Source organism: Theropithecus gelada, chromosome 4 (assembly GCF_003255815.1).
Source record: "Theropithecus gelada isolate Dixy chromosome 4, Tgel_1.0, whole genome shotgun sequence".
Classification (NCBI taxonomy): domain Eukaryota; kingdom Metazoa; phylum Chordata; class Mammalia; order Primates; family Cercopithecidae; genus Theropithecus; species Theropithecus gelada.
The window spans coordinates 106,231,751-106,241,361 of NC_037671.1; positions in this window are offsets into that span (position 1 = coordinate 106,231,751).

The window sequence follows — 9,611 nt, forward strand, 5'->3', positions numbered from 1 at the left end:
ATCCCGATAAACTTTTCTTTTTTTTTTTTTTTGAGGTTGAGTCTTGCTCTGTTGCCCCGGCTGGAATGCAATGGTACAATCTCGGCTTGCTGCACCCTCTGCCTCCTGGGTTCAAGCGATTCTCCTGCCTCAGCCCCCCGAGTAGCTGCAATTACAGATGTCTGCCACCACGCCTGGCTAATTTTTTGTATTTTTAGTAGAGACGGGGTTTCGCCATGTTGGCCAGCCTGGTTTGGAACTCCTGACCTCAGGTGATCTACCCACCTCGGCCTCCCAAAGTGCTAGGATTATAGTCAGGAGCCACCACGCCTGGCCAATGGGACTTTAAAGTTGGTGAGACCTTCCCTAAGGCAGACAAGTGAAGTCCTAAAGACCACAGTCAAGGCCAGACCACAGGTGTCTAAAATGGAGAATTTCTGTTTAGAGGTCAAGTAAGGACTCGCTTCTGGAGTCTCACTCAGAGGAGTCACTATTAGACGCTTCTTCATAGAATGCATGGAGAATTTTTGTTAGGATTGTAGGAGAAATCCCTTAATTTTTTTTGTTTTGTTTTTTTGCTTTTTTGTTTTTGTAACCGTTATTTTGCTTAAATCCTTTAATTCTTGATTCTAAGACAGACAAATGAAAGGTGAGGCTGAAATGATAGTGGCTAACTCTTTGGATGTAAGCAATGCAATCAGTATTAACTACCTGACGAGAAGGTACCCATCACCATGGCCTTCCTTACCTATGCTGAAGTATATGCCTCTTTATGCATGGAACTGTGCCTCGGTTAAGATTTTAGCTTGTCAAAACCAAGGAGGAGAGGCATGTCGAATACCCTGTGTCAGAAAGAGCACAAGCTACACCAGAAACACCAGGCTCTTGAATTCCACTGTCACTACTCACAGCACACTTAGCAACTATAGATCAGTCTCTGGAGAAACAGGAGTCCGGAAACACTGCAGTCCTTGCAGGTGTGCCTCAGGCCAGAGCCCAGCCCGATTCCATCTGCATGGCCTCAGCTGTCTGCACTGTGAGGAGGAGCCAAGCTTCCCAGTCTGGTTCTATCTTTGCACATCTTGAAAATTGGCTTCAGGTAACAGATGTCAGGTTTTGTGCTGTTTACTACCAGAACCTTCTCTTCAAGCGCAAATGGGCTTTATTTATTTATTTATTTATTTATTTATTGAGAGAAGTCTCGCTCTTGTCCCCCAGGCTTGAGTGCAATGGCTTGGTCTCGGCTCACTCTTACCTCCGCCTCCCAGGTTCAAACGATTCTCCTGCCTCTGCCTCCCAAGTAGCCAGGCTGGTCTCGAACTCCTGACCTCAGGTGATCCACCCGCCTCGGCCTCCCAAAGTGCTGGGATTACAGGCATGAGCTACCAGGCCCGGCCAACTTCTTAACTATCAACTCACGAGGCTGGGACTTGTTAGAATTATGGATCACTGCCCAGCAGATAGCTGGTCCTCCAAATGTATTTGATGAATGAATCAACTGCCTTAGAGGCAGAGATGTTCTTACTGCATTCCTTAGTCTATTTTCTGTGGCATTGAAAGATTTTCTGGTTTTGGGGGGATTGTTTTTTAGTTTTTGTTTTTTAACACAGAGTTTCGATCTTGTTGCCCAGGCTGTAGTGCAATGGCACAGTCTCGGCTCACTGCAACCTCCACCTCCCAGGTTCAAGCGATTCTCCTGCCTCAGCCTCCCAAGTAGCTGGGATTACAAGCACCTGCCACCATGCCCAGCTAGTTTTTTGTATTTTTAGTAGAGATGAGGTTTCACTATGTTGGCCAGGCTGGTCTAGAACTCCTGACCTCAGGTAATCCACCTGCCTCAGCCTCCCAAAGTGCTGGGATTACAGGCGTGAGCCCCTGCACCCGGCCAGTTTCCTGGGTTATGCTCTCTCACTAGGGCGATCCAGAAGCCCAGGAATAGTGGACAGTCAGCAAAACCCCAAGTTAAATCACAGGAACCACTAGGCAGAGACACAGAGAAATGGATTTACTTGGCACAGCTACATAAGTGGCAGCACAGGAATGAAGAGCACAGACTTTGGAGTCAGCCTGGCCTCCGTTAGAAGCCCCAGCTCTGCCAGCTATTTGACCTTGGCCAAGATACTTAACTCTGGAAGCATCCATTTCCCCATCTGTAAAATGGATTTCTGTAAGGATTAAATGAAATGACATATATCAAGTTCCCAGCACATCCCTGACCCAATACAGATGCTCAAAAATGGGAGCTATTATTAGAAACAGAATTCTGATTTCAGGACCTATGGTCACTTCTGAATCCACAGGAGTCACACTGTAGGAGCTCCTGGAAGGACAGGCTGTAGCATTACATGCTCTCAACCTCTATTACGGACACGGTTCACCATCAGGAATATGACTGTTTAGAAGAACAAATGAATTCTTAATCCTTAAAATCAATAGACAGTCTTCCCTGTGAAGAAACGTTCTGCCAAGTGCTGTATGTGGCCAGTGCCCATAAGCCCTGATGCTGAAGCATTAGTAAATCAGCCTCTTCCCACCGGCCTGAAAGCTAAGATTTAGTTTCCTAAACTAAAGATTTAGTTAAAGCAGCAGTCAGCTTTATTTGAATACAACAGGAAACCACATATTTCAGCTCAGATCTATCTAATACCTAGGAAAACGCTAACCTTTCAGTTTCTCTACCACACACAGCACATTTTGGGAAGATACATATAGTGTCTTGGTCCTCCCCTGTGGTTCCAAGACCAGCATCACCAGCATCACCTGAGAACTTGTTAGAAATGCAAATTCTTGGGCCCCACCCCAGACCTACTGTATCAGAATCTCTGCGGGTGGTTCATGGCAATCTGTTTTAACTTGTTCCTTGGTGATTCTGATGCAGGTAAACTCTGAGACCCACTGCAGTAGTGGATGCAGACAGAATCCCACCTAAACCCCTTTACCAGAGCACCTACACCCTGGCTGCTGAGGGCTGGCTGCTAACCACCACCACAGTGCCTCTGGAGCCTTGTCCCAGCCAAAGGGACAGGGACACTACCCTTTTCCCAGGGAAGACCTTGAACAATGACCCACCAGCCCCTTTGCCTCAACCAGAACTAATTCTGCCATACAATTCACGTTGCAGGGCTTCCTTGCGGAGGAGAATGTGGCTAGACTGCATCAGAGACCACAATCTTGGTTCTCGCCTTCCCCGGTTCTCTTCCTTTCCTGAGTCTCCTGAGAGCACGTCCTCAATTAATGGCCTGCCTAAGAATCTCAGTCTCAGCCTCTGCTCCTAGGGAACCAGATCCACAGCAGTTACTTTCACATTCTTTAAAATAAAAATAAAAAAAAGTTTACAATTGCTGTAATTATTTAGAATTAGCTTAATTCTATTATTTTATTTTATTTAGAGACAGAGTCTCACTCTGTCACCCAGGCTGGAGTGCAGTGGCATGATCTCAGCTCACTGCAACCTCCATCTCCTGGGTTCAAGCAATTCTCCTGACTCAGCCTCCTCAGTAGCTGGGATTACAGGTGCACGCCACCATACCCAGATAATTTTTTTGTGTTATTTTGTTTCAGTTTTTGAGACAAGGTCTTACTCGGTCACCCAGGCTGGAGTGCAGTGGCGCCATTTCGGCTCACTGCAACCTCTGCCTCCCGGGTTCAAGTGATTCTCCTGCCTCAGCCTCCTGAGTAGCTGGGACTACAGGCACGCGCCACCACGCCCAGCTAATTTTTGTATTTTTAGTAGAGGTGGGGTTTCACCATGTTGGCCAAGCTGGTCTCCACTCTGACTCCTGACCTCAGGTGATCCACCCACCTAGGCCTCCTAAAGTGCTGGGATGACAGGCGTGAACTGCCGCGCCCACCCTATTTCTATTATTTACATTCATTAGCTCCCAAGGCTCTGTCATGGGAGCTTAATTCTAAAACCAGCCCTCCTGTATCTAAGATCAGACAAACTGGGGCTTAGAGGATGGGAGTGATAGACACCACGGCTGACTTGCAATTGTTTTAGGATCTGAGTCTTGGGTATGCATTGTGACTTGGGTATGATGGAAATCAGAGGCCAACTTGGGCTCAAATCCCGCCACCGCCATTTTCCAGTTGTGTGAACTTGAGCAAGAAATCAACTTCTCTCCTTACCACAAAACTGAGTTAATAACAGTGACCACAGCAATGAGTTTTTATGAGAAGCAAATGAGATAATGTAGACACCATTTGTGTCCCTAGCTTTCTCACCCGTTAACAAGGCCTAATTACCGTACTTACCTCACAAGGCTTTTGAAAGGGTAACACGTTGCCCACGTTCCGTTCTCAGCAGTGTCTGGCACATAAAATATACTCAGTGAATGTTGGTGCCATTCCAGTCAGAAGCAATGCCTGTTCTTTCCTTTCTCCACCACTGGCCAGATATTCCAATTTTTTTTTTTTCTTTGAGATGGAGTCTCACTGTCGCCCAGGCTGGAGTGCAGTGGTGTGATCTTGGCTCACTGCAACCTCCACCTCCCGGGTGCAAGCAGTTCTCCTGCCTCAGCCTCCTGAGTAGCTGGGACCACAGGCGCCCGCCACCACACTCAGCCAATTTTGGTATTTTTAGTAGAGATGGAGTTTCACCATGCTGGCTAGGATGGTCTCAAACCCCTGACCTCAAGTGATCCGCCCGCCTCAGCCTCCCAAAGTGCTGGGATTACAGGCATGAGCCACCGCGCCGGCCCAGATATTCCAGATTTATCTGAAGGCTCCTTAGAATCCACTGCATTTCACCATTCCAGTGGTCATGATAATCTGGTGTCGAGTTCTTATTTCTGAGAACTAGATCTTACAAGTGCGCTCACTGACTGAAACACCGTGAACGTTCTTTTTGGAAGAAAACAAAGATACAGTCAGAGGAGTCTCAAATAATTTAGCTTTTCCTCACTTCTTGTTTAAACTAGCTAGTGGATTTAGCATTTGGAGGTTCAGGCCCAGCCCCCAACCAAGGCACACCTGCTGAGAAGGCTTACAGCACAGATGTGCTGCTTGTATAGATTTCAGGGTTATCAAATAAGCAAACATTCACTGTAGTGTTTCAATCATGAGCCACAAACTACTTTATATCTTGTGATCCCTGGGCCAAAGAGGTTTCTCTGACATCTTGAGACAGTATATATATATATATGTGTGTGTGTGTGTGTGTGTGTGTATATATATATATATATTTTTTTTTTCTTGAGACAAGTTTCTGTTGCCCAGGCTGGAGTGCAGTGGCATGATCTCAGCTCACTGCAACTTCACCTCCCGCATCCAAGCGATTCTCCCACCTCAGCCTCTTGAGTAGCTGAGATCACAGGCATGCGCCACCACACGTGGCTAATTTTTATAGTTTTAGTAGAGACAGCATTTCACCATGTTGGCCTGGCTGGTCTCAAACTCCTGACCTCAGGTGATCCACCCGCCTTGGCCTCCCAAAGTGTTAGGATTACAGGTATTAGCCAACGCGCCTGGTCTAATTATTACTATAAAATATTAATGATTTATAATTAGCCAAAGAGAAGAGAAGGTGAGGGAAAACATACATCCTTTTTTACAAATAATACATGAGGCCAGGCACAGTGGCTCACACCTGTAATCTCAATACTTTTGGGGGCTGAGGTAGGAGGATTACTTGAGGCCAGTGGTTTGAAACCAGTCTGGGTAACATGGTGACGTCACATCTCTACCATAATAAAACCAGCCAGGCATGGTAGTGTGGGCCTGTAGTCTCAGCTACTTAGGAGGCTATGGCAGGAAAATCACTTGAGCCCAGGAAGTCAAGGCTGCAGTGAGCCACGACTATACCACTACACTCTAGCAGGGCTGGGGTGGGGGGGAACTAAAACCCATTGGATCCAAAGTAAAAAAAAAAAAAAAAAAAAAAAAAAAAGGAGGGGGGGTTAAATGAAAATGAAACTCTGTTGGCTTTGCAGGACTGGCCTGGCACCTGACCAGGAAAGGTTGAAAAAGGTCAAATGAGCCTCCCAGTGAATGGCCAGGAAGTGGTTTGTGGAGGAATGGTTTGGAGGATTTATCTGGCAATTTCTAATTCATTCAGCTGTGGCCAAACTGAAATCCTGTGAGCTGTACCACTGACACCTAGCGTATGGAAGCCCCGGAAGCTGAAATCCCCCGGAACAGTCACGTTCTCCCCGGGAGGCGGGTGAGGAGGCCACGCAGAAAGACAAATACACCAAGACATGTCTGAGAGACCAGTGCTCTAAGAAAATAACATGTTACGAGACCATGTTTTTCTATTTTTATAACATTTTATATAACTCATAAAACAGTGTTTGTATAAAAATTCACACAAAGTTGCTAGAGAGCATACAATTTCCAAAAATGTCCTGGGTTTTTGTTACATTCAGTTTCCTAAGGATGCACTCCAATCTATGGTAAAATGCAGACATGATGCGAGATTTCATTATCTTTGGTAAAACTATTCTCATTATTTTGCTCCTCACAGTATTAACTCTGATATCCACTTTGTGCAGGGTCTGCTATTACTAGGATGTCAGAAAAACATTAAGGCTGGATCTACGAGAGGCAAGCATTTCCAAACAGCAGTAATAGCCCCTCGGCCCCCACCCCCACTTCATATATCTGTACAGTCTATCTACACAGCCAGGCAGGGTGCAAGCTCACGACCTCCACTCGGGAGTCTTGAGATCCCCTCTCGACTGGGCAAGAAGCAAACATTTGGGGGGAACGTTGGAAACGGAGGCCATCTCTAAATGAACCCAGTGGTCATACTGTGGTGTGGTCAGACCAGTGACTTTTACCAACTAAATAGTCAATCCATTCACCACTAAGTAGATCCCATTGGCTGGTTGGTTGATGGTTGCTGCTGATGTGGTTCCCCCTCCCCACAAACATAAAAGGAAAGGAAGGTTTGGAGCCAACACTGAAAGGGGAGGGGCACGCTAGCGCAAATGACACCAGACACGACTTTATTCCCTGTCGAACATTTGTTGTCATGTAGACACAGCCAAGGTGAACTGAAGCAGGATGCGAACACTCAATACATTCATGACTATCTTCATACATTCTTTAAAAACTTAGAGAAACTGATGAAGACTACCACCTACTGTGACTTACTAGTTCATTCAACATCAAAACGTGTCTGTGCTAATTTTTTAGTCCTTGGGATACAAGGCCAAGAAAAAAAAAAAAAAAAATCCAAAATACAAACAACTAAAAACCAAAGAATTTAGAAGGGGCGGGTGGGGGAAGGAAAAGGATTGCCAACAGGTTTCATGGAACACATTAAATTTTGAAAAAATAAGTATTTTGTACTTCTATTGCTTCATGTAAAAAATTTAAAATAAAAAAATGCCCACTGGAGTCATCTGTATGGATGGAGAAGTGAGGACACCATACAGACAGGGCAAGGACCTGCAGGCGTTTCCTGACCACATCCAGAGAGATGGGAAGGGTTCCCAGGTGTGTCCACTTCTCTTCACAGAAAGGGACTGTAAGATTCTGGGGGAAGATGCCCTACACATGAAATATATTAAGAAAATCACTGAAATATGGTTTCTAAAAATTGAACATGCTCTGGGTTACAAAGAGACATATTTAATTCCTAGAACCTATTGATTTCTCTAACACGGGTAGATGGGAGTTTCAAAAAAATTATTAATAAATGATTGTGCTTCTAAAGTTGCAGGGTCAACATTCCACCCTCTAGAAAGCAGGGCAATTCATGGCTTGGAGTCCTCTTGTTTACATCCTAGAAACCAGAACAAATTCCATGGGACCTCCCCACTCCAGCGCCCAACAACCAGCGGTGGGTGGGGGAGATGGTGGGAGAGGGCCACAGCTGTCTTTGGGTAGGGTGCGTGTGTGTGCATGCTGTGTGCACGTGCTGGAGAGACTAAGGCATAGAGAAGGGCCCAAGCGAGGGGGGAAAGTGAGTCTCCTGGCTGCTCCAGTCCCTCCTTTCCAGGCACAAAGAAGTTGAACTTGTTATTCGTGTAGGCCCCCTTCATCTCACTTCAGCTTTTAGTAAGCAGTGCGTGTGTGCATGAGTAGCTGTGTGTGACAGAGAGTCTTCAGTCCTTGTGCCTTTCTAAATCTGTTTGTAGTCGCAACAGAAATAATCTGTAAATGACACTTAGGAGCACATTTACTAGTTAGATCAGCAACTTAACATTGCTTAAAATTCTGTATTTTAAAAAATGCTCCTGGTCACAGGCAAAACTATGTCATACAGCCAGTGGAACTGAAGTCCTTATCAGCTATCTCTGCATTTTAAAGTAGCAAAATATTAAGCCATCCCACAGGGGTTCTACGACTACCCTGTGTGATTTAATTAATTTTCCAGGACTCTGGTATGACGTATTGTTTGCATTTGACTGTTTCCTTTCCCTCTTAGGCATTTGGCCCCCAGAGTTAGGTAGGTAAAAGGATCATTTTGAAGGATTTTACCTGTCGGGGAACTTCCCAGTTGGTGCTCCTGGAGAGCGTGCAGCTGGCCTGCAGGAGCCTGACATTCCCAGTCAGGAGGGAACGAAGACATGTGCCCCCCAAGGCAGGGGGTAGCCAGGTATAGGACAGCAGGACCTTCTAGAGAGTCCAAGAGGAAAGTTCTGAGTGGACCCTGGGAAGGGACATGTGTGCCCCATCTGAGACGGCCTGTGTCCTTCCAATGCCTGGTATCCCCAAGAGGGGCCCAGAGCTGGGCCCGCCCTGAGGAGCGAGGATGTAGTGCTGCCTGGAGGAGCTAACGCTGAGGTCTGGGGAAGTCACCACAGAGCTCCTGGTACCTGGATTTTGTACAAACACACACACAGAAAAGTAAACAGTTCATGGTGAGCTCAGAGGCCCACCCTTAAATCTAACAAGAAGCCAAAAGCCCCTGCACTGTTTTCCAAGGAAACACGTCTACTCCCTCCAACCAGCAACCACGTATGGAGAGGGAATGGGGGCAGTGGAAGGACACGGCTCAGATGGAGACACTGCAAACGTGTTTCCACGGCTGTCTACATTCATATCATCATCATCCAGTGTTCTCGCCTACAGAGTGACACAACATTCTACCAACACGCCTGAAGCACAGGCCAAGCTGAACGGAAGCCTTCCCAGGCACCACAGCAGAAGGGAAAACTTGCACATGGTCGTAAAGGACTTCGTACTATTCCAGCCCCTCTACTGCCATCCAAGGGGCATCTTGACTCTTCCAAAATCAGATGTAAAAGACAAGGTCAGTAAAATCAGTATCCATGCCACCTGAAGCTATGATTAGCCACTGTGCACGAACATGGCACTTTTAAAGAGGTTTTTTTCTAAGTAAAATGGCCCCCAAAGAGCCCAATTATTTTTTTAAGGGTTTCTTTTTAATTAAAAAAATGGGTAAAAATGGAAGATGTAAAATATGGGAAGAGGGGCAAAAGAGTTGCTGGGTTTGCATTTTAAGCTGTAAGGGGCTGGGGAGGGCACAACCAGGGAGAGAGGGCCCCTACCCTCTGGTCCCTGCCCTCACAGCTTACTCTCCCCACTCAGGCTGCCCCGCCGGGGCACACAGGACAGAAGTTGTAAGTACAAGAGACCAAACTCAAGGCTTCTTTCTTGCGGCTGGGCGGGTGTTTACGTGTGCAAATGTAGTAAGCCACTCCCCACGGACATAAGGTGCC